Source organism: Pempheris klunzingeri, chromosome 20, assembly GCF_042242105.1.
Source record: "Pempheris klunzingeri isolate RE-2024b chromosome 20, fPemKlu1.hap1, whole genome shotgun sequence".
In the NCBI taxonomy this organism is placed as follows: domain Eukaryota; kingdom Metazoa; phylum Chordata; class Actinopteri; order Acropomatiformes; family Pempheridae; genus Pempheris; species Pempheris klunzingeri.
This window is the reverse complement of record NC_092031.1, coordinates 20,434,449-20,456,800: the sequence shown is the minus strand read 5'-3', so window position 1 is coordinate 20,456,800 and position 22,352 is coordinate 20,434,449. Positions and strand designations below refer to the sequence as shown.

The 22,352-nt window shown below is 43.6% G+C and overlaps 31 non-coding genes across 31 annotated transcripts; all 31 read right to left on the bottom strand.

The window, feature by feature from the left end:
* Nucleotides 1-6,361: 6,361 nt before the first annotated feature.
* trnak-uuu (transfer RNA lysine (anticodon UUU)) lies at nt 6,362-6,434 on the bottom strand. The gene has a single exon. It is a non-coding gene; the product is annotated as a tRNA-Lys (tRNA).
* Nucleotides 6,435-6,886: 452 nt separating this feature from the next.
* On the bottom strand, nt 6,887-6,959 carry trnaf-gaa (transfer RNA phenylalanine (anticodon GAA)). The gene has a single exon. It is a non-coding gene; the product is annotated as a tRNA-Phe (tRNA).
* A 413-nt stretch (nt 6,960-7,372) lies between these two features.
* On the bottom strand, nt 7,373-7,445 carry trnak-uuu (transfer RNA lysine (anticodon UUU)). Its single transcript has one exon. It is a non-coding gene; the product is annotated as a tRNA-Lys (tRNA).
* Nucleotides 7,446-7,897: 452 nt separating this feature from the next.
* trnaf-gaa (transfer RNA phenylalanine (anticodon GAA)) lies at nt 7,898-7,970 on the bottom strand. The gene has a single exon. It is a non-coding gene; the product is annotated as a tRNA-Phe (tRNA).
* Nucleotides 7,971-8,374: 404 nt separating this feature from the next.
* On the bottom strand, nt 8,375-8,447 carry trnak-uuu (transfer RNA lysine (anticodon UUU)). The gene has a single exon. It is a non-coding gene; the product is annotated as a tRNA-Lys (tRNA).
* Nucleotides 8,448-9,385: 938 nt separating this feature from the next.
* Nucleotides 9,386-9,458, bottom strand: trnak-uuu (transfer RNA lysine (anticodon UUU)). The gene has a single exon. It is a non-coding gene; the product is annotated as a tRNA-Lys (tRNA).
* A 452-nt stretch (nt 9,459-9,910) lies between these two features.
* On the bottom strand, nt 9,911-9,983 carry trnaf-gaa (transfer RNA phenylalanine (anticodon GAA)). The gene has a single exon. It is a non-coding gene; the product is annotated as a tRNA-Phe (tRNA).
* A 404-nt stretch (nt 9,984-10,387) lies between these two features.
* trnak-uuu (transfer RNA lysine (anticodon UUU)) lies at nt 10,388-10,460 on the bottom strand. Its single transcript has one exon. It is a non-coding gene; the product is annotated as a tRNA-Lys (tRNA).
* Nucleotides 10,461-10,912: 452 nt separating this feature from the next.
* Nucleotides 10,913-10,985, bottom strand: trnaf-gaa (transfer RNA phenylalanine (anticodon GAA)). Its single transcript has one exon. It is a non-coding gene; the product is annotated as a tRNA-Phe (tRNA).
* Nucleotides 10,986-11,398: 413 nt separating this feature from the next.
* trnak-uuu (transfer RNA lysine (anticodon UUU)) lies at nt 11,399-11,471 on the bottom strand. The gene has a single exon. It is a non-coding gene; the product is annotated as a tRNA-Lys (tRNA).
* Nucleotides 11,472-11,923: 452 nt separating this feature from the next.
* Nucleotides 11,924-11,996, bottom strand: trnaf-gaa (transfer RNA phenylalanine (anticodon GAA)). Its single transcript has one exon. It is a non-coding gene; the product is annotated as a tRNA-Phe (tRNA).
* Nucleotides 11,997-12,409: 413 nt separating this feature from the next.
* Nucleotides 12,410-12,482, bottom strand: trnak-uuu (transfer RNA lysine (anticodon UUU)). The gene has a single exon. It is a non-coding gene; the product is annotated as a tRNA-Lys (tRNA).
* Nucleotides 12,483-12,934: 452 nt separating this feature from the next.
* Nucleotides 12,935-13,007, bottom strand: trnaf-gaa (transfer RNA phenylalanine (anticodon GAA)). The gene has a single exon. It is a non-coding gene; the product is annotated as a tRNA-Phe (tRNA).
* A 413-nt stretch (nt 13,008-13,420) lies between these two features.
* trnak-uuu (transfer RNA lysine (anticodon UUU)) lies at nt 13,421-13,493 on the bottom strand. The gene has a single exon. It is a non-coding gene; the product is annotated as a tRNA-Lys (tRNA).
* A 452-nt stretch (nt 13,494-13,945) lies between these two features.
* trnaf-gaa (transfer RNA phenylalanine (anticodon GAA)) lies at nt 13,946-14,018 on the bottom strand. The gene has a single exon. It is a non-coding gene; the product is annotated as a tRNA-Phe (tRNA).
* A 413-nt stretch (nt 14,019-14,431) lies between these two features.
* On the bottom strand, nt 14,432-14,504 carry trnak-uuu (transfer RNA lysine (anticodon UUU)). Its single transcript has one exon. It is a non-coding gene; the product is annotated as a tRNA-Lys (tRNA).
* A 452-nt stretch (nt 14,505-14,956) lies between these two features.
* Nucleotides 14,957-15,029, bottom strand: trnaf-gaa (transfer RNA phenylalanine (anticodon GAA)). The gene has a single exon. It is a non-coding gene; the product is annotated as a tRNA-Phe (tRNA).
* Nucleotides 15,030-15,442: 413 nt separating this feature from the next.
* On the bottom strand, nt 15,443-15,515 carry trnak-uuu (transfer RNA lysine (anticodon UUU)). Its single transcript has one exon. It is a non-coding gene; the product is annotated as a tRNA-Lys (tRNA).
* Nucleotides 15,516-15,967: 452 nt separating this feature from the next.
* On the bottom strand, nt 15,968-16,040 carry trnaf-gaa (transfer RNA phenylalanine (anticodon GAA)). Its single transcript has one exon. It is a non-coding gene; the product is annotated as a tRNA-Phe (tRNA).
* Nucleotides 16,041-16,453: 413 nt separating this feature from the next.
* On the bottom strand, nt 16,454-16,526 carry trnak-uuu (transfer RNA lysine (anticodon UUU)). The gene has a single exon. It is a non-coding gene; the product is annotated as a tRNA-Lys (tRNA).
* Nucleotides 16,527-16,978: 452 nt separating this feature from the next.
* Nucleotides 16,979-17,051, bottom strand: trnaf-gaa (transfer RNA phenylalanine (anticodon GAA)). Its single transcript has one exon. It is a non-coding gene; the product is annotated as a tRNA-Phe (tRNA).
* A 413-nt stretch (nt 17,052-17,464) lies between these two features.
* On the bottom strand, nt 17,465-17,537 carry trnak-uuu (transfer RNA lysine (anticodon UUU)). Its single transcript has one exon. It is a non-coding gene; the product is annotated as a tRNA-Lys (tRNA).
* A 452-nt stretch (nt 17,538-17,989) lies between these two features.
* Nucleotides 17,990-18,062, bottom strand: trnaf-gaa (transfer RNA phenylalanine (anticodon GAA)). Its single transcript has one exon. It is a non-coding gene; the product is annotated as a tRNA-Phe (tRNA).
* Nucleotides 18,063-18,475: 413 nt separating this feature from the next.
* trnak-uuu (transfer RNA lysine (anticodon UUU)) lies at nt 18,476-18,548 on the bottom strand. Its single transcript has one exon. It is a non-coding gene; the product is annotated as a tRNA-Lys (tRNA).
* Nucleotides 18,549-19,000: 452 nt separating this feature from the next.
* Nucleotides 19,001-19,073, bottom strand: trnaf-gaa (transfer RNA phenylalanine (anticodon GAA)). Its single transcript has one exon. It is a non-coding gene; the product is annotated as a tRNA-Phe (tRNA).
* Nucleotides 19,074-19,486: 413 nt separating this feature from the next.
* trnak-uuu (transfer RNA lysine (anticodon UUU)) lies at nt 19,487-19,559 on the bottom strand. Its single transcript has one exon. It is a non-coding gene; the product is annotated as a tRNA-Lys (tRNA).
* A 451-nt stretch (nt 19,560-20,010) lies between these two features.
* Nucleotides 20,011-20,083, bottom strand: trnaf-gaa (transfer RNA phenylalanine (anticodon GAA)). The gene has a single exon. It is a non-coding gene; the product is annotated as a tRNA-Phe (tRNA).
* A 413-nt stretch (nt 20,084-20,496) lies between these two features.
* Nucleotides 20,497-20,569, bottom strand: trnak-uuu (transfer RNA lysine (anticodon UUU)). Its single transcript has one exon. It is a non-coding gene; the product is annotated as a tRNA-Lys (tRNA).
* Nucleotides 20,570-21,021: 452 nt separating this feature from the next.
* On the bottom strand, nt 21,022-21,094 carry trnaf-gaa (transfer RNA phenylalanine (anticodon GAA)). The gene has a single exon. It is a non-coding gene; the product is annotated as a tRNA-Phe (tRNA).
* Nucleotides 21,095-21,507: 413 nt separating this feature from the next.
* Nucleotides 21,508-21,580, bottom strand: trnak-uuu (transfer RNA lysine (anticodon UUU)). Its single transcript has one exon. It is a non-coding gene; the product is annotated as a tRNA-Lys (tRNA).
* A 452-nt stretch (nt 21,581-22,032) lies between these two features.
* On the bottom strand, nt 22,033-22,105 carry trnaf-gaa (transfer RNA phenylalanine (anticodon GAA)). The gene has a single exon. It is a non-coding gene; the product is annotated as a tRNA-Phe (tRNA).
* Between the last annotated feature and the right edge of the window lie 247 nt (nt 22,106-22,352).

The following is a 22,352-nucleotide window of genomic DNA, read 5'->3' as shown; positions in this document are numbered from 1 at the left end:
GCAAAGTTCACTCGTGAACCCTCTCACTGATGTGTTTTGTTTGGTTTCCTCTCTGTGTGGCTAGTAGTGGGGTGTCTGCTGACATACCGTCTGCTTCTTCTTTGGCTCACCCCATATCTGGAGTCAAAGTTACTTGTGAGATGGGAGCAAGTTTCGCTGGTGACTGAGTGGTGAGGTCATATTGGGTGCTGCGTTGCAGCTTGGGCAAGTGAGAGATGTGAACCCAGGCCGACAGCATTTGAAGCAGTGGGGCTCAGTGTTTTGGCTTACTCTGAAATCCACAGGAGAAGTCTGGTGGCCACCAGATCCAAGGTCTGCATGGAGCTTGTGAGCCCGCAGCAACAAGTCCATCACTGAGGAGATGGGTGTGGCAAACAGTGCAACTAATTTCTCCAGAGAGTGCTTGCATATCAGTTAGATTTGCTCTTTCTCTGGTGGTTGGCTCTTTCATTTGTTAAATTCACTCAGCATATGGGCTACGAATGTTTGTAGTGCTGAAGAGCTGGCAGAATTGTGTCCATGTGACATGTGAACTGAGCGCTTTAAACCATTTATTAGGCTTTTATGAGGAAAAGTGTTAGCTCTTTCAGTATTTGCTCGTTACTCAAGTTCATTGAGGATCTGTAAGTGTTCAATTCAATTCAATTCAATTTATTTTGTATAGCCCAATATCACAACAGAGTGTCTCATAGTGCTTTACAAAGTTCACTGAAATAACGAGTGTAAGCGAACAACAATCAAATAAAGAGTCCAGCAGTCGATGAGGCCAATGGATCAGTCCGGTGGATCTGTCCGGGGCATCACCCTTTATGACCCTCCTTCTTCGGGAAGGAAAAACTCAAAAAACCCAGTGGGAAAAGAGAAACCTCCGGGAGCACCACAGTGAAGGAGAGATCCAGCTCCCAAGGACGGACAGGCTGTAGCCTTGGACAGACGCACATCCATTGGCTGGTGGAGAACCACATCAGCGGGACCAGGACCAGGATCCATAGGAACCAGGGAACCACATCAACAGAACCAGGACCAGGATCCACAGGAACCAGAGAACCACATCAGCGGGACCGGGACCAGGATCCACAGGAACCAGAGAACCACATCAACGGGACCGGGACCAGGATCCACAGCATGTAACCAGTCTTCAGGTTTTACTTTAGTATCACCAGCAAAGACAGGGGGCTCTAATTCTAACAATGCAGCAGTGATCATCCTAGATGTGCTGCTCAGTTCGAGGGGATGTGGCTTTAGGCTTTCAGGCTGTCCAGCTTGAGCTCCAGAGTGGTTTTATTTTGTATCCAGGGAAGTGGGATTCACCTTGGTTACAGCCGGAGTATATGGGGTTTAAGTGGCCATGGTGACTAAAACCCATGGCCACTTAAGAGGTAGTTGTTGGGCTGCAAGAGTATCTGGGTTTCTTAAGTTGATCCCAGTGTTTAAGCACATTGTGCTGCAGGTACGGGCAGTCCTGCAGAAATTTCCACAGACTTCTAACATCTGCTCATAGATCTTGAACCTGTAGCTCAAGGTCTGAATTCATACAGTAAGATTGACCATATTAAACCAGGTCTCCACGGCGCTATATTTCCTAATGAAACATGAGCAGGAGAACCAGACAGCAGCACCTACGCCAACTCGTTACTGCTGAGAGCTCTCTGTAGTGGACGACGGGTGGAGAAATAAAGTATCTCTGTTTGCACAACTCTCTACTTTAGTACATCATAAGAAAACAAAAGGAGGTAGCACCTTGTGGTGCTATTTGGTATTGCAGTCCGACCTGATTCAGTACACTCTGACTGTTACAAGGTGTGGCAGAGCTTTTGAAGCTAAGCTAACACTCCGAATCTGACAGTCACACCAGCTTCATGCAGTGATAGCAGAGGTGAGAAAGGAGCTCTTTTTCATTCTTTACACGCCTATTTCTGTCAGCTTTAATGATTTAATGCTTTAATGACAATTTAAACAAGAGACAGCTAATGGTGCACTGTTATCCTCATATTTTAAGTGCGATGGCCCCCTGGCTCTGTAGTGGCCTGTAGGATTATTTTTTTGTCTCCCTTCAGGTCCTGGTAGGCAAATATTGCATTAATGCAATTGTGTCCACCTAACAAGTCTATCCAGAATACATTTAGGATCAGCCATCCTCATTCCTCCCTCTCCATTTCTGGCCCTTGCAAAATTTGTTTTCTTTTGTTTGTTTTAGTTGCACCTATTTGCCTTTTCTGCAAATGAATATGATTTCTTGTTCAATTTAGTACAACCATTTTGTTACAGCCTGTAAGACTGGCTGTGACAAATGTGTCTCTCATGTCTATGATGGCCCACTTTTCAAGGCCAGACGACCTTACTTCATTAGACTGCATAAGGCCCTGCAGCCATTTGGGGGCCCCAAACTCATGGATTACTTGCTGGATCATCTGACCCTGCATATCAACTATGAATTATTAGTTGTTGTTGTTAATATATTGCTAGCTAGCTGGCCTCTGTGAAAGAGCAACAAGCAACAAGATAACAAGATAGGGTCATCACATTTGTCCGTAAGGTGGCTGAAACAAAAAAACAATCAATATACAAGATATGAACAGAGTGATCAACTAGAGCCTGTGTGCATGGATAAAGCTGCTGAAGTGAACTGTGTCCAAACTTTCACGTTGTTTCACTTCACTCATCTCGTGTTAACCAAGACTGCTAAATAAAGCACACATTAGAATCTTAACTTGCTTCCTGGAAATAGACGGACCTCTACATAACGTAGCACCACATGGCTGTCAGAGTGACTGATTTTAATGGAGTGCGTCTGGAGGAAAATTTGCTGTAAAAATGCTTACAGTCCAAGTGCTTCTGTGAACCAGAAACGAACTGTGGCTGGTGAAGAGTTATTTGAGCTCATGCGACCTTTGTGACTGCTCTAACTTGTTAATGGACACCAAAAAAAGTTTCTGTAACGCACACGTGCTGGTCAGCTAAATAGTGTGTTCCCGGGGAGACAACACACTGCTTAATATGGATAAAATGGTAGCTTTAACCTATTGTGTAGATTTTTTTTATCTCCCTATTGTGGCAGTGAGAGTAATTATACGGTTGACGCATGCTTATGACATATGCGTACAGCTTTCATTTTATTAACTGTGATCCTTCCTTTTGAACAGCTGGTTTCTTTCTGATCTGGAGCACCAGAAACTTGTTGTGGATGCTTCATAGGTTGCATACTCCAAGTTGCTATCGTTACGGTTGCTTCCCCTGCAGCTTTGGCAAACCAATCATTGCTGGTTATTGTAAAATTCATTACCACTGGTGCATCACTGTGGATATCTTGCCAGAGACACCAGATTTAAAACCTCTGCTATACTGCAAAATACAGATAGCTTTACCTGGCAGTGACAGGCTTAATCAGCATTGTATGAACTAATTTGGCAAGAGCTTGAATTTACTTGAATCTTTCTTAGGTCTTTTTTGACTTAGTCACAGCAGTTTGAAGGGAGGTTCTGTAAATGTTGTAATAATATTAACAAAGTGATAGCTGAAGGCAGTAAGCCCACAGTATTATAGAAAATCACAGCATATAAGCACAAAGCCTATTTACTGTCTAACCACAAACAGCATAACTCTACACAACACAAAAGAAACAGTCACTGGGCCATTTGTTTTAACAGAGGCAGTGTTCACAATTATACAATTATGTGCTATGCACAGTAGAGTGACATTACAGTAAACAGTAAGTTGAGAGGCTTATTAATGAAAATTGTAGGGGGGTTATTATGCAACCAGACAGCGAGCCAAAATACACAGTCACTAATGTGGACATGCCGCTGTGAGACAGCCCATCACCAATCATGGACATTGGTGGAAGCATTGCTTTCTCTGAAGATCAAATGATAACACTGAAGTTGTGCAGGATGGAAGATGGAAAAAGACTTAATAATATGATGATAATAATAATAATAGCTTTATATGTAGCAGTTTTCATAAAGCAAATTTACAAAGTGTTCTACGCTTGGAATGCAAATCATATCCAAAACATAAATCATATGATATTAAATGAATATCAGAATAAATTAACCGTCTGATAGGATAAAAACCACAACATGAAACATTTGGAGATATAAAAGGACCTGCCAGAGGAGCAGAAACAGGCTTGCAAGGAATTAACAGAACAAGCAGAAATCTGACCATGTAAGGCTTTTTAAAAACAAGCAGTAACATCTCGCATCATTTTCTAAACTGACCCTTAACCTGTTAACATCAATGATTGGTGTGATGTGCCCTGTTCTCTCAGAATGTATTAAAGGCCTGGCAGCAGAGTTTTGTATAAATTATTGTCTTTAGATGTTTTCTTACTGAGAACACAATAGGGCTTTGATAAAGTCTGGAGGAGATAAAGCATGGCTCACCATCTGCAGGTCTGTAAATGAGAGGAATTACCTAATTTTGGTTCAAATCTCAGCTAACTGAACCAGGACTGCTTAAATTAACACTTAAGTTACTTGAGCATGAAAAGACAACTTGGAGTAAAACAAGCACACCTAGGTTAAGAGCTTATTTTTAAAATAGTATTAGAGATGGCATACCAAATAAATAATGGACTGTTAATAATGCTAGTGCTTGGGCCAGGATGAGTAGTTATAATTATTTCCAATTTGATCAATCATTCAACTGCAGTGGATAATTAGCAGGTCTTAATTGCAGCTACTACTAGCATTTAGCACTGATGCCCCTCTTGGACTTTAGTGATCCTGATGGCTTTATTCAGACATGACAGTACATTTACAAAAAGAGCCACAATGCTTATAATATTTGGACCCTGGGAGAGACACGAAGTGAGTTGAACCTATTATTAGATAGTGAATTATGCTGCTTGTGTCATAAAAATCCACAAGCACTGAATTATAGATTTTACTTGGGATTCTCATTAAAATCCTAATAGCTCACTAGCACTGTTCAGATGCAACAGTTGTCCCATAGAAAGGCTTCCACCATGTCTACAGTGGAGGTGTAGTGTGAGCAGCACATTAAATTAAATGTGAGAGGCATCATTATACGTATAATGATGAGAGAAATTTAAAGTCTGATGCTCTGCCATCTGAGCTACCCTGAAGAAAGGTTTTATAATTCCATGATAAGTTCTTGCATCCTCCCGAGCTTAATCATATCTAAAAAAAAATGTGCCTGTATGTGAATACAGGCACATGTGAAGTTGCCTGTAAATGCAACTGAACGTCACAGAAGAAAAGTCCACTTAAGGCGCTGATGGTAATGGTTGACCTATTACTGGTAATGTGGGATTTGCCAGTTGACATCGCAAGAGTACATATGGAAGCACCACACTGCTGAAAACCAACAACTCTAATGTCAGCAATTGTGAACAGAAACTTGAACCCTGGACCCTCACATTAAAAGTCTGATGCTCTGCCGTCTGAGCTACCCAGGCCCTGAAAAAAAAGCCTTTGGGTGTTTTTTCCTTGAAATAACTTTTGCTAAGGTCAAACAATGTCCGTAGCCACTGCCTTTGCCGAAACTGGGATGACACCAGCGAAAAGTACGGCCAGGATCCCAAGGTGTTTCTGAAGACAAGTACTTTGGGTTTTTCTCTTTCCTATTGAAGATGTTTTAAACACATCGGTACTGTTAAGGGGAAGTGCAATGCAAAATACAGCTAATGGAATGTTCAATCATCAATAACTGTTGGTGAAAAGCTTGATTACTTCACGTTTAACCATTACCAGCCTGTTTTGAAGAGTCTCTGCACGTCAGGGTACTCCTCTTTGACATGAGATGAAGCAGCACTAAATCCGTTGCCATAGCGTCCTATCGCTGAAGGAACGCATTCCTTGGCTAATACAGTGAACATGTTGACATTGCACAAAGAAGGAACACCGGCTTCTGCCGAAACCCGGGATCGAACCAGGGACATTTAGATCTTCAGTCTAACGCTCTCCCAACTGAGCTATTTTGGCACAGAAGAGGCAAACTTTGCACTTCTCACTGTCTGATTTCACATTGACGACGGACAAGCAACGACAACTTCTGAAGTGTCCCAGCACTTTTGATACCTTGAATCTCCTGAGATGTTCCAATGTCAATCAAAGGTTATCATTCCATGATAAGTTTTTGTATCCTCCTGGGCTTAATCATATCTAACAAAAATGTGCCTGTATGTGACAGGAGCAGAGTTTTATGCTTGCACAAGGCCTTTTTCATGGTAAATGCAAATGAACGTCACAGAAGAAAAGCCCACTTAAGGCGCTGATGGTAATGGTTAGCCTATTACTGGTAATGTGGGATTTACCAGTTGACATTGCAAGAGTACATATGGAAGCACCACACCACTGAAAACCAACAACTCGAACGTCAGCAACTGTGAACAGAGCGCCTGAACAGGGACTTGAACCCTGGACCCTCAGATTAAAAGTCTGATGCTCTGCCGTCTGAGCTACCCAGGCCCTGAAAAAAAGCCTTTGGGTGTTTTTTCCTTGAAATAGCTTTTGCTAAGGTCAAACAATGTCCGTAGCCACTGCCTTTGCCGAAACTGGGATGACACCAGCGAAAAGTACGGCCAGGATCCCAAGGTGTTTCTGAAGACAAGTACTTTGGGTTTTTCTCTTTCCTGTTGAAGATGTTTTAAACACATCGGTACTGTTAAGGGGAAGTGCAATGCAAAATACAGCTAATGGAATGTTCAGTCATCAATAACTGTTGGTGAAAAGCTTGATTACTTCACGTTTAACCATTACATACCTGTTTTGAGGAGTCTGTGCACGTCAGGATACTCCTCTTTGACGTGAGATGAAGCAGCACTAAATCCGTTGCCATAGCGTCCTATCGCTGAAGGAACGCATTCCTTGGCTAATACAGTGAACATGTTGACATTGCACAAAGAAGGAACACCGGCTTCTGCCGAAACCCGGGATCGAACCAGGGACCTTTAGATCTTCAGTCTAACGCTCTCCCAACTGAGCTATTTCGGCACAGAAGAGGCAAACTTTGCACTTCTCACTGTCTGATTTCACATTGACGACGGACAAGCAACGACAACTTCTGAAGTGTCCCAGCACTTTTGATACCTTGAATCTCCTGAGATGTTCCAATGTCAATCAAAGGTTATCATTCCATGATAAGTTTTTGTATCCTCCTGGGCTTAATCATATCTAACAAAAATGTGCCTGTATGTGACAGGAGCAGAGTTTTATGCTTGCACAAGGCCTTTTTCATGGTAAATGCAAATGAACGTCACAGAAGAAAAGCCCACTTAAGGCGCTGATGGTAATGGTTAGCCTATTACTGGTAATGTGGGATTTACCAGTTGACATTGCAAGAGTACATATGGAAGCACCACACCACTGAAAACCAACAACTCGAACGTCAGCAACTGTGAACAGAGCGCCTGAACAGGGACTTGAACCCTGGACCCTCAGATTAAAAGTCTGACGCTCTGCCGTCTGAGCTACCCAGGCCCTGAAAAAAAGCCTTTGGGTGTTTTTTCCTTGAAATAGCTTTTGCTAAGGTCAAACAATGTCCGTAGCCACTGCCTTTGCCGAAACTGGGATGACACCAGCGAAAAGTACGGCCAGGATCCCAAGGTGTTTCTGAAGACAAGTACTTTGGGTTTTTCTCTTTCCTATTGAAGATGTTTTAAACACATCGGTACTGTTAAGGGGAAGTGCAATGCAAAATACAGCTAATGGAATGTTCAGTCATCAATAACTGTTGGTGAAAAGCTTGATTACTTCTCGTTTAACCATTACCAGCCTGTTTTGAGGAGTCTGTGCACGTCAGGATACTCCTCTTTGACGTGAGATGAAGCAGCACTAAATCCGTTGCCATAGCGTCCTATCGCTGAAGGAACGCATTCCTTGGCTAATACAGTGAACATGTTGACATTGCACAAAGAAGGAACACCAGCTTCTGCCGAAACCCGGGATCGAACCAGGGACCTTTAGATCTTCAGTCTAACGCTCTCCCAACTGAGCTATTTCGGCACAGAAGAGGCAAACTTTGCACTTCTCACTGTCTGATTTCACATTGACGACGGACAAGCAACGACAACTTCTGAAGTGTCCCAGCACTTTTGATACCTTGAATCTCCTGAGATGTTCCAATGTCAATCAAAGGTTATCATTCCATGATAAGTTTTTGTATCCTCCTGGGCTTAATCATATCTAACAAAAATGTGCCTGTATGTGACAGGAGCAGAGTTTTATGCTTGCACAAGGCATTTTTCATGGTAAATGCAAATGAACGTCACAGAAGAAAAGCCCACTTAAGGTAATGGTTAGCCTATTACTGGTAATGTGGGATTTACCAGTTGACATTGCAAGAGTACATATGGAAGCACCACACCACTGAAAACCAACAACTCGAACGTCAGCAACTGTGAACAGAGCGCCTGAACAGGGACTTGAACCCTGGACCCTCAGATTAAAAGTCTGATGCTCTGCCATCTGAGCTACCCAGGCCCTGAAAAAAAGCCTTTGGGTGTTTTTTCCTTGAAATAGCTTTTGCTAAGGTCAAACAATGTCCGTAGCCACTGCCTTTGCCGAAACTGGGATGACACCAGCGAAAAGTACGGCCAGGATCCCAAGGTGTTTCTGAAGACAAGTACTTTGGGTTTTTCTCTTTCCTATTGAAGATGTTTTAAACACATCGGTACTGTTAAGGGGAAGTGCAATGCAAAATACAGCTAATGGAATGTTCAGTCATCAATAACTGTTGGTGACAAGCTTGATTACTTCACGTTTAACCATTACCAGCCTGTTTTGAGGAGTCTGTGCACGTCAGGATACTCCTCTTTGACGTGAGATGAAGCAGCACTAAATCCGTTGCCATAGCGTCCTATCGCTGAAGGAACGCATTCCTTGGCTAATACAGTGAACATGTTGACATTGCACAAAGAAGGAACACCGGCTTCTGCCGAAACCCGGGATCGAACCAGGGACCTTTAGATCTTCAGTCTAACATTCTCCCAACTGAGCTATTTCGGCACAGAAGAGGCAAACTTTGCACTTCTCACTGTCTGATTTCACATTGACGACGGACAAGCAACGACAACTTCTGAAGTGTCCCAGCACTTTTGATACCTTGAATCTCCTGAGATGTTCCAATGTCAATCAAAGGTTATAATTCCATGATAAGTTTTTGTATCCTCCTGGGCTTAATCATATCTAACAAAAATGTGCCTGTATGTGACAGGAGCAGAGTTTTATGCTTGCACAAGGCCTTTTTCATGGTAAATGCAAATGAACGTCACAGAAGAAAAGCCCACTTAAGGCGCTGATGGTAATGGTTAGCCTATTACTGGTAATGTGGGATTTACCAGTTGACATTGCAAGAGTACATATGGAAGCACCACACCACTGAAAACCAACAACTCGAACGTCAGCAACTGTGAACAGAGCGCCTGAACAGGGACTTGAACCCTGGACCCTCAGATTAAAAGTCTGACGCTCTGCCGTCTGAGCTACCCAGGCCCTGAAAAAAAGCCTTTGGGTGTTTTTTCCTTGAAATAGCTTTTGCTGAGGTCAAACAATGTCCGTAGCCACTGCCTTTGCCGAAACTGGGATGACACCAGCGAAAAGTACGGCCAGGATCCCAAGGTGTTTCTGAAGACAAGTACTTTGGGTTTTTCTCTTTCCTATTGAAGATGTTTTAAACACATCGGTACTGTTAAGGGGAAGTGCAATGCAAAATACAGCTAATGGAATGTTCAGTCATCAATAACTGTTGGTGAAAAGCTTGATTACTTCTCGTTTAACCATTACCAGCCTGTTTTGAGGAGTCTGTGCACGTCAGGATACTCCTCTTTGACGTGAGATGAAGCAGCACTAAATCCGTTGCCATAGCGTCCTATCGCTGAAGGAACGCATTCCTTGGCTAATACAGTGAACATGTTGACATTGCACAAAGAAGGAACACCGGCTTCTGCCGAAACCCGGGATCGAACCAGGGACCTTTAGATCTTCAGTCTAACGCTCTCCCAACTGAGCTATTTCGGCACAGAAGAGGCAAACTTTGCACTTCTCACTGTCTGATTTCACATTGACGACGGACAAGCAACGACAACTTCTGAAGTGTCCCAGCACTTTTGATACCTTGAATCTCCTGAGATGTTCCAATGTCAATCAAAGGTTATAATTCCATGATAAGTTTTTGTATCCTCCTGGGCTTAATCATATCTAACAAAAATGTGCCTGTATGTGACAGGAGCAGAGTTTTATGCTTGCACAAGGCCTTTTTCATGGTAAATGCAAATGAACGTCACAGAAGAAAAGCCCACTTAAGGTAATGGTTAGCCTATTACTGGTAATGTGGGATTTACCAGTTGACATTGCAAGAGTACATATGGAAGCACCACACCACTGAAAACCAACAACTCGAACGTCAGCAACTGTGAACAGAGCGCCTGAACAGGGACTTGAACCCTGGACCCTCAGATTAAAAGTCTGATGCTCTGCCATCTGAGCTACCCAGGCCCTGAAAAAAAGCCTTTGGGTGTTTTTTCCTTGAAATAGCTTTTGCTAAGGTCAAACAATGTCCGTAGCCACTGCCTTTGCCGAAACTGGGATGACACCAGCGAAAAGTACGGCCAGGATCCCAAGGTGTTTCTGAAGACAAGTACTTTGGGTTTTTCTCTTTCCTATTGAAGATGTTTTAAACACATCGGTACTGTTAAGGGGAAGTGCAATGCAAAATACAGCTAATGGAATGTTCAGTCATCAATAACTGTTGGTGACAAGCTTGATTACTTCACGTTTAACCATTACCAGCCTGTTTTGAGGAGTCTGTGCACGTCAGGATACTCCTCTTTGACGTGAGATGAAGCAGCACTAAATCCGTTGCCATAGCGTCCTATCGCTGAAGGAACGCATTCCTTGGCTAATACAGTGAACATGTTGACATTGCACAAAGAAGGAACACCGGCTTCTGCCGAAACCCGGGATCGAACCAGGGACCTTTAGATCTTCAGTCTAACGCTCTCCCAACTGAGCTATTTCGGCACAGAAGAGGCAAACTTTGCACTTCTCACTGTCTGATTTCACATTGACGACGGACAAGCAACGACAACTTCTGAAGTGTCCCAGCACTTTTGATACCTTGAATCTCCTGAGATGTTCCAATGTCAATCAAAGGTTATAATTCCATGATAAGTTTTTGTATCCTCCTGGGCTTAATCATATCTAACAAAAATGTGCCTGTATGTGACAGGAGCAGAGTTTTATGCTTGCACAAGGCCTTTTTCATGGTAAATGCAAATGAACGTCACAGAAGAAAAGCCCACTTAAGGCGCTGATGGTAATGGTTAGCCTATTACTGGTAATGTGGGATTTACCAGTTGACATTGCAAGAGTACATATGGAAGCACCACACCACTGAAAACCAACAACTCGAACGTCAGCAACTGTGAACAGAGCGCCTGAACAGGGACTTGAACCCTGGACCCTCAGATTAAAAGTCTGACGCTCTGCCGTCTGAGCTACCCAGGCCCTGAAAAAAAGCCTTTGGGTGTTTTTTCCTTGAAATAGCTTTTGCTAAGGTCAAACAATGTCCGTAGCCACTGCCTTTGCCGAAACTGGGATGACACCAGCGAAAAGTACGGCCAGGATCCCAAGGTGTTTCTGAAGACAAGTACTTTGGGTTTTTCTCTTTCCTATTGAAGATGTTTTAAACACATCGGTACTGTTAAGGGGAAGTGCAATGCAAAATACAGCTAATGGAATGTTCAGTCATCAATAACTGTTGGTGAAAAGCTTGATTACTTCTCGTTTAACCATTACCAGCCTGTTTTGAGGAGTCTGTGCACGTCAGGATACTCCTCTTTGACGTGAGATGAAGCAGCACTAAATCCGTTGCCATAGCGTCCTATCGCTGAAGGAACGCATTCCTTGGCTAATACAGTGAACATGTTGACATTGCACAAAGAAGGAACACCGGCTTCTGCCGAAACCCGGGATCGAACCAGGGACCTTTAGATCTTCAGTCTAACGCTCTCCCAACTGAGCTATTTCGGCACAGAAGAGGCAAACTTTGCACTTCTCACTGTCTGATTTCACATTGACGACGGACAAGCAACGACAACTTCTGAAGTGTCCCAGCACTTTTGATACCTTGAATCTCCTGAGATGTTCCAATGTCAATCAAAGGTTATAATTCCATGATAAGTTTTTGTATCCTCCTGGGCTTAATCATATCTAACAAAAATGTGCCTGTATGTGACAGGAGCAGAGTTTTATGCTTGCACAAGGCCTTTTTCATGGTAAATGCAAATGAACGTCACAGAAGAAAAGCCCACTTAAGGCGCTGATGGTAATGGTTAGCCTATTACTGGTAATGTGGGATTTACCAGTTGACATTGCAAGAGTACATATGGAAGCACCACACCACTGAAAACCAACAACTCGAACGTCAGCAACTGTGAACAGAGCGCCTGAACAGGGACTTGAACCCTGGACCCTCAGATTAAAAGTCTGATGCTCTGCCGTCTGAGCTACCCAGGCCCTGAAAAAAAGCCTTTGGGTGTTTTTTCCTTGAAATAGCTTTTGCTAAGGTCAAACAATGTCCGTAGCCACTGCCTTTGCCGAAACTGGGATGACACCAGCGAAAAGTACGGCCAGGATCCCAAGGTGTTTCTGAAGACAAGTACTTTGGGTTTTTCTCTTTCCTATTGAAGATGTTTTAAACACATCGGTACTGTTAAGGGGAAGTGCAATGCAAAATACAGCTAATGGAATGTTCAGTCATCAATAACTGTTGGTGAAAAGCTTGATTACTTCTCGTTTAACCATTACCAGCCTGTTTTGAGGAGTCTGTGCACGTCAGGATACTCCTCTTTGACGTGAGATGAAGCAGCACTAAATCCGTTGCCATAGCGTCCTATCGCTGAAGGAACGCATTCCTTGGTTAATACAGTGAACATGTTAACATTGCACAAAGAAGGAACACCGGCTTCTGCCGAAACCCGGGATCGAACCAGGGACCTTTAGATCTTCAGTCTAACGCTCTCCCAACTGAGCTATTTCGGCACAGAAGAGGCAAACTTTGCACTTCTCACTGTCTGATTTCACATTGACGACGGACAAGCAACGACAACTTCTGAAGTGTCCCAGCACTTTTGATACCTTGAATCTCCTGAGATGTTCCAATGTCAATCAAAGGTTATCATTCCATGATAAGTTTTTGTATCCTCCTGGGCTTAATCATATCTAACAAAAATGTGCCTGTATGTGACAGGAGCAGAGTTTTATGCTTGCACAAGGCCTTTTTCATGGTAAATGCAAATGAACGTCACAGAAGAAAAGCCCACTTAAGGCGCTGATGGTAATGGTTAGCCTATTACTGGTAATGTGGGATTTACCAGTTCACATTGCAAGAGTACATATGGAAGCACCACACCACTGAAAACCAACAACTCGAACGTCAGCAACTGTGAACAGAGCGCCTGAACAGGGACTTGAACCCTGGACCCTCAGATTAAAAGTCTGATGCTCTGCCGTCTGAGCTACCCAGGCCCTGAAAAAAAGCCTTTGGGTGTTTTTTCCTTGAAATAGCTTTTGCTAAGGTCAAACAATGTCCGTAGCCACTGCCTTTGCCGAAACTGGGATGACACCAGCGAAAAGTACGGCCAGGATCCCAAGGTGTTTCTGAAGACAAGTACTTTGGGTTTTTCTCTTTCCTATTGAAGATGTTTTAAACACATCGGTACTGTTAAGGGGAAGTGCAATGCAAAATACAGCTAATGGAATGTTCAGTCATCAATAACTGTTGGTGACAAGCTTGATTACTTCACGTTTAACCATTACCAGCCTGTTTTGAGGAGTCTGTGCACGTCAGGATACTCCTCTTTGACGTGAGATGAAGCAGCACTAAATCCGTTGCCATAGCGTCCTATCGCTGAAGCAACGCATTCCTTGGCTAATACAGTGAACATGTTGACATTGCACAAAGAAGGAACACCGGCTTCTGCCGAAACCCGGGATCGAACCAGGGACCTTTAGATCTTCAGTCTAACGCTCTCCCAACTGAGCTATTTCGGCACAGAAGAGGCAAACTTTGCACTTCTCACTCTCTGATTTCACATTGACGACGGACAAGCAACGACAACTTCTGAAGTGTCCCAGCACTTTTGATACCTTGAATCTCCTGAGATGTTCCAATGTCAATCAAAGGTTATAATTCCATGATAAGTTTTTGTATCCTCCTGGGCTTAATCATATCTAACAAAAATGTGCCTGTATGTGACAGGAGCAGAGTTTTATGCTCGCACAAGGCATTTTTCATGGTAAATGCAAATGAACGTCACAGAAGAAAAGCCCACTTAAGGCGCTGATGGTAATGGTTAGCCTATTACTGGTAATGTGGGATTTACCAGTTGACATTGCAAGAGTACATATGGAAGCACCACACCACTGAAAACCAACAACTCGAACGTCAGCAACTGTGAACAGAGCGCCTGAACAGGGACTTGAACCCTGGACCCTCAGATTAAAAGTCTGATGCTCTGCCGTCTGAGCTACCCAGGCCCTGAAAAAAAGCCTTTGGGTGTTTTTTCCTTGAAATAGCTTTTGCTAAGGTCAAACAATGTCCGTAGCCACTGCCTTTGCCGAAACTGGGATGACACCAGCGAAAAGTACGGCCAGGATCCCAAGGTGTTTCTGAAGACAAGTACTTTGGGTTTTTCTCTTTCCTATTGAAGATGTTTTAAACACATCGGTACTGTTAAGGGGAAGTGCAATGCAAAATACAGCTAATGGAATGTTCAGTCATCAATAACTGTTGGTGAAAAGCTTGATTACTTCTCGTTTAACCATTACCAGCCTGTTTTGAGGAGTCTGTGCACGTCAGGATACTCCTCTTTGACGTGAGATGAAGCAGCACTAAATCCGTTGCCATAGCGTCCTATCGCTGAAGGAACGCATTCCTTGGCTAATACAGTGAACATGTTGACATTGCACAAAGAAGGAACACCGGCTTCTGCCGAAACCTGGGATCGAACCAGGGACCTTTAGATCTTCAGTCTAACGCTCTCCCAACTGAGCTATTTCGGCACAGAAGAGGCAAACTTTGCACTTCTCACTCTCTGATTTCACATTGACGACGGACAAGCAACGACAACTTCTGAAGTGTCCCAGCACTTTTGATACCTTGAATCTCCTGAGATGTTCCAATGTCAATCAAAGGTTATAATTCCATGATAAGTTTTTGTATCCTCCTGGGCTTAATCATATCTAACAAAAATGTGCCTGTATGTGACAGGAGCAGAGTTTTATGCTTGCACAAGGCCTTTTTCATGGTAAATGCAAATGAACGTCACAGAAGAAAAGCCCACTTAAGGCGCTGATGGTAATGGTTAGCCTATTACTGGTAATGTGGGATTTACCAGTTGACATTGCAAGAGTACATATGGAAGCACCACACCACTGAAAACCAACAACTCGAACGTCAGCAACTGTGAACAGAGCGCCTGAACAGGGACTTGAACCCTGGACCCTCAGATTAAAAGTCTGATGCTCTGCCGTCTGAGCTACCCAGGCCCTGAAAAAAAGCCTTTGGGTGTTTTTTCCTTGAAATAGCTTTTGCTAAGGTCAAACAATGTCCGTAGCCACTGCCTTTGCCGAAACTGGGATGACACCAGCGAAAAGTACGGCCAGGATCCCAAGGTGTTTCTGAAGACAAGTACTTTGGGTTTTTCTCTTTCCTATTGAAGATGTTTTAAACACATCGGTACTGTTAAGGGGAAGTGCAATGCAAAATACAGCTAATGGAATGTTCAGTCATCAATAACTGTTGGTGAAAAGCTTGATTACTTCTCGTTTAACCATTACCAGCCTGTTTTGAGGAGTCTGTGCACGTCAGGATACTCCTCTTTGACGTGAGATGAAGCAGCACTAAATCCGTTGCCATAGCGTCCTATCGCTGAAGGAACGCATTCCTTGGCTAATACAGTGAACATGTTGACATTGCACAAAGAAGGAACACCGGCTTCTGCCGAAACCCGGGATCGAACCAGGGACCTTTAGATCTTCAGTCTAACGCTCTCCCAACTGAGCTATTTCGGCACAGAAGAGGCAAACTTTGCACTTCTCACTCTCTGATTTCACATTGACGACGGACAAGCAACGACAACTTCTGAAGTGTCCCAGCACTTTTGATACCTTGAATCTCCTGAGATGTTCCAATGTCAATCAAAGGTTATAATTCCATGATAAGTTTTTGTATCCTCCTGGGCTTAATCATATCTAACAAAAATGTGCCTGTATGTGACAGGAGCAGAGTTTTATGCTTGCACAAGGCCTTTTTCATGGTAAATGCAAATGAACGTCACAGAAGAAAAGCCCACTTAAGGCGCTGATGGTAATGGTTAGCCTATTACTGGTAATGTGGGATTTACCAGTTGACATTGCAAGAGTACATATGGAAGCACCACACCACTGAAAACCAACAACTCGAACGTCAGCAACTGTGAACAGAGCGCCTGAACAGGGACTTGAACCCTGGACCCTCAGATTAAAAGTCTGATGCTCTGCCATCTGAGCTACCCAGGCCCTGAAAAAAAGCCTTTGGGTGTTTTTTCCTTGAAATAGCTTTTGCTAAGGTCAAACAATGTCCGTAGCCACTGCCTTTGCCGAAACTGGGATGACACCAGCGAAAAGTACGGCCAGGATCCCAAGGTGTTTCTGAAGACAAGTACTTTGGGTTTTTCTCTTTCCTATTGAAGATGTTTTAAACACATCGGTACTGTTAAGGGGAAGTGCAATGCAAAATACAGCTAATGGAATGTTCAGTCATCAATAACTGTTGGTGACAAGCTTGATTACTTCACGTTTAACCATTACCAGCCTGTTTTGAGGAGTCTGTGCACGTCAGGATACTCCTCTTTGACGTGAGATGAAGCAGCACTAAATCCGTTGCCATAGCGTCCTATCGCTGAAGCAACGCATTCCTTGGCTAATACAGTGAACATGTTGACATTGCACAAAGAAGGAACACCGGCTTCTGCCGAAACCCGGGATCGAACCAGGGACCTTTAGATCTTCAGTCTAACGCTCTCCCAACTGAGCTATTTCGGCACAGAAGAGGCAAACTTTGCACTTCTCACTCTCTGATTTCACATTGACGACGGACAAGCAACGACAACTTCTGAAGTGTCCCAGCACTTTTGATACCTTGAATCTCCTGAGATGTTCCAATGTCAATCAAAGGTTATAATTCCATGATAAGTTTTTGTATCCTCCTGGGCTTAATCATATCTAACAAAAATGTGCCTGTATGTGACAGGAGCAGAGTTTTATGCTTGCACAAGGCCTTTTTCATGGTAAATGCAAATGAACGTCACAGAAGAAAAGCCCACTTAAGGCGCTGATGGTAATGGTTAGCCTATTACTGGTAATGTGGGATTTACCAGTTGACATTGCAAGAGTACATATGGAAGCACCACACCACTGAAAACCAACAACTCGAACGTCAGCAACTGTGAACAGAGCGCCTGAACAGGGACTTGAACCCTGGACCCTCAGATTAAAAGTCTGATGCTCTGCCGTCTGAGCTACCCAGGCCCTGAAAAAAAGCCTTTGGGTGTTTTTTCCTTGAAATAGCTTTTGCTAAGGTCAAACAATGTCCGTAGCCACTGCCTTTGCCGAAACTGGGATGACACCAGCGAAAAGTACGGCCAGGATCCCAAGGTGTTTCTGAAGACAAGTACTTTGGGTTTTTCTCTTTCCTATTGAAGATGTTTTAAACACATCGGTACTGTTAAGGGGAAGTGCAATGCAAAATACAGCTAATGGAATGTTCAGTCATCAATAACTGTTGGTGAAAAGCTTGATTACTTCTCGTTTAACCATTACCAGCCTGTTTTGAGGAGTCTGTGCACGTCAGGATACTCCTCTTTGACGTGAGATGAAGCAGCACTAAATCCGTTGCCATAGCGTCCTATCACTGAAGGAACGCATTCCTTGGCTAATACAGTGAACATGTTGACATTGCACAAAGAAGGAACACCGGCTTCTGCCGAAACCCGGGATCGAACCAGGGACCTTTAGATCTTCAGTCTAACGCTCTCCCAACTGAGCTATTTCGGCACAGAAGAGGCAAACTTTGCACTTCTCACTCTCTGATTTCACATTGACGACGGACAAGCAACGACAACTTCTGAAGTGTCCCAGCACTTTTGATACCTTGAATCTCCTGAGATGTTCCAATGTCAATCAAAGGTTATAATTCCATGATAAGTTTTTGTATCCTCCTGGGCTTAATCATATCTAACAAAAATGTGCCTGTATGTGACAGGAGCAGAGTTTTATGCTTGCACAAGGCCTTTTTCATGGTAAATGCAAATGAACGTCACAGAAGAAAAGCCCACTTAAGGCGCTGATGGTAATGGTTAGCCTATTACTGGTAATGTGGGATTTACCAGTTGACATTGCAAGAGTACATATGGAAGCACCACACCACTGAAAACCAACAACTCGAACGTCAGCAACTGTGAACAGAGCACCTGAACAGGGACTTGAACCCTGGACCCTCAGATTAAAAGTCTGATGCTCTGCCGTCTGAGCTACCCAGGCCCTGAAAAAAAGCCTTTGGGTGTTTTTTCCTTGAAATAGCTTTTGCTAAGGTCAAACAATGTCCGTAGCCACTGCCTTTGCCGAAACTGGGATGACACCAGCGAAAAGTACGGCCAGGATCCCAAGGTGTTTCTGAAGACAAGTACTTTGGGTTTTTCTCTTTCCTATTGAAGATGTTTTAAACACATCGGTACTGTTAAGGGGAAGTGCAATGCAAAATACAGCTAATGGAATGTTCAGTCATCAATAACTGTTGGTGACAAGCTTGATTACTTCACGTTTAACCATTACCAGCCTGTTTTGAGGAGTCTGTGCACGTCAGGATACTCCTCTTTGACGTGAGATGAAGCAGCACTAAATCCGTTGCCATAGCGTCCTATCGCTGAAGCAACGCATTCCTTGGCTAATACAGTGAACATGTTGACATTGCACAAAGAAGGAACACCGGCTTCTGCCGAAACCCGGGATCGAACCAGGGACCTTTAGATCTTCAGTCTAACGCTCTCCCAACTGAGCTATTTCGGCACAGAAGAGGCAAACTTTGCACTTCTCACTGTCTGATTTCACATTGACGACGGACAAGCAACGACAACTTCTGAAGTGTCCCAGCACTTTTGATACCTTGAATCTCCTGAGATGTTCCAATGTCAATCAAAGGTTATCATTCCATGATAAGTTTTTGTATCCTCCTGGGCTTAATCATATCTAACAAAAATGTGCCTGTATGTGACAGGAGCAGAGTTTTATGCTTGCACAAGGCATTTTTCATGGTAAATGCAAATGAACGTCACAGAAGAAAAGCCCACTTAAGGCGCTGATGGTAATGGTTAGCCTATTACTGGTAATGTGGGATTTACCAGTTGACATTGCAAGAGTACATATGGAAGCACCACACCACTGAAAACCAACAACTCGAACGTCAGCAACTGTGAACAGAGCGCCTGAACAGGGACTTGAACCCTGGACCCTCAGATTAAAAGTCTGATGCTCTGCCGTCTGAGCTACCCAGGCCCTGAAAAAAAGCCTTTGGGTGTTTTTCCTTGAAATAGCTTTTGCTAAGGTCAAACAATGTCCGTAGCCACTGCCTTTGCCGAAACTGGGATGACACCAGCGAAAAGTACGGCCAGGATCCCAAGGTGTTTCTGAAGACAAGTACTTTGGGTTTTTCTCTTTCCTATTGAAGATGTTTTAAACACATCGGTACTGTTAAGGGGAAGTGCAATGCAAAATACAGCTAATGGAATGTTCAGTCATCAATAACTGTTGGTGAAAAGCTTGATTACTTCTCGTTTAACCATTACCAGCCTGTTTTGAGGAGTCTGTGCACGTCAGGATACTCCTCTTTGACGTGAGATGAAGCAGCACTAAATCCGTTGCCATAGCGTCCTATCGCTGAAGGAACGCATTCCTTGGCTAATACAGTGAACATGTTGACATTGCACAAAGAAGGAACACCGGCTTCTGCCGAAACCCGGGATCGAACCAGGGACCTTTAGATCTTCAGTCTAACGCTCTCCCAACTGAGCTATTTCGGCACAGAAGAGGCAAACTTTGCACTTCTCACTGTCTGATTTCACATTGACGACGGACAAGCAACGACAACTTCTGAAGTGTCCCAGCACTTTTGATACCTTGAATCTCCTGAGATGTTCCAATGTCAATCAAAGGTTATCATTCCATGATAAGTTTTTGTATCCTCCTGGGCTTAATCATATCTAACAAAAATGTGCCTGTATGTGACAGGAGCAGAGTTTTATGCTTGCACAAGGCCTTTTTCATGGTAAATGCAAATGAACGTCACAGAAGAAAAGCCCACTTAAGGCGCTGATGGTAATGGTTAGCCTATTACTGGTAATGTGGGATTTACCAGTTGACATTGCAAGAGTACATATGGAAGCACCACACCACTGAAAACCAACAACTCGAACGTCAGCAACTGTGAACAGAGCGCCTGAACAGGGACTTGAACCCTGGACCCTCAGATTAAAAGTCTGATGCTCTGCCGTCTGAGCTACCCAGGCCCTGAAAAAAAGCCTTTGGGTGTTTTTTCCTTGAAATAGCTTTTGCTAAGGTCAAACAATGTCCGTAGCCACTGCCTTTGCCGAAACTGGGATGACACCAGCGAAAAGTACGGCCAGGATCCCAAGGTGTTTCTGAAGACAAGTACTTTGGGTTTTTCTCTTTCCTGTTGAAGATGTTTTAAACACATCAGTACTGTTAAGGGGAAGTGCAATGCAAAATACAGCTAATGGAATGTTCAGTCATCAATAACTGTTGGTGAAAAGCTTGATTACTTCACGTTTAACCATTACCAGCCTGTTTTGAGGAGTCTGTGCACGTCAGGATACTCCTCTTTGACGTGAGATGAAGCAGCACTAAATCCGTTGCCATAGCGTCCTATCGCTGAAGGAACGCATTCCTTGGCTAATACAGTGAACATGTTGACATTGCACAAAGAAGGAACACCGGCTTCTGCCGAAACCCGGGATCGAACCAGGGACCTTTAGATCTTCAGTCTAACGCTCTCCCAACTGAGCTATTTCGGCACAGAAGAGGCAAACTTTGCACTTCTCACTCTCTGATTTCACATTGACGACGGACAAGCAACGACAACTTCTGAAGTGTCCCAGCACTTTTGATACCTTGAATCTCCTGAGATGTTCCAATGTCAATCAAAGGTTATCATTCCATGATAAGTTTTTGTATCCTCCTGGGCTTAATCATATCTAACAAAAATGTGCCTGTATGTGACAGGAGCAGAGTTTTATGCTTGCACAAGGCATTTTTCATGGTAAATGCAAATGAACGTCACAGAAGAAAAGCCCACTTAAGGCGCTGATGGTAATGGTTAGCCTATTACTGGTAATGTGGGATTTACCAGTTGACATTGCAAGAGTACATATGGAAGCACCACACCACTGAAAACCAACAACTCGAACATCAGCAACTGTGAACAGAGCGCCTGAACAGGGACTTGAACCCTGGACCCTCAGATTAAAAGTCTGATGCTCTGCCGTCTGAGCTACCCAGGCCCTGAAAAAAAGCCTTTGGGTGTTTTTTCCTTGAAATAGCTTTTGCTAAGGTCAAACAATGTCCGTAGCCACTGCCTTTGCCGAAACTGGGATGACACCAGCGAAAAGTATGGCCAGGATCCCAAGGTGTTTCTGAAGACAAGTACTTTGGGTTTTTCTCTTTCCTATTGAAGATGTTTTAAACACATCGGTACTGTTAAGGGGAAGTGCAATGCAAAATACAGCTAATGGAATGTTCAGTCATCAATAACTGTTGGTGAAAAGCTTGATTACTTCACGTTTAACCATTACCAGCCTGTTTTGAGGAGTCTGTGCACGTCAGGATACTCCTCTTTGACGTGAGATGAAGCAGCACTAAATCCGTTGCCATAGCGTCCTATCGCTGAAGGAACGCATTCCTTGGCTAATACAGTGAACATGTTGACATTGCACAAAGAAGGAACACCGGCTTCTGCCGAAACCCGGGATCGAACCAGGGACCTTTAGATCTTCAGTCTAACGCTCTCCCAACTGAGCTATTTCGGCACAGAAGAGGCAAACTTTGCACTTCTCACTGTCTGATTTCACATTGACGACGGACAAGCAACGACAACTTCTGAAGTGTCCCAGCACTTTTGATACCTTGAATCTCCTGAGATGTTCCAATGTCAATCAAAGGTTATAATTCCATGATAAGTTTTTGTATCCTCCTGGGCTTAATCATATCTAACAAAAATGTGCCTGTATGTGACAGGAGCAGAGTTTTATGCTCGCAAAAGGCATTTTTCATGGT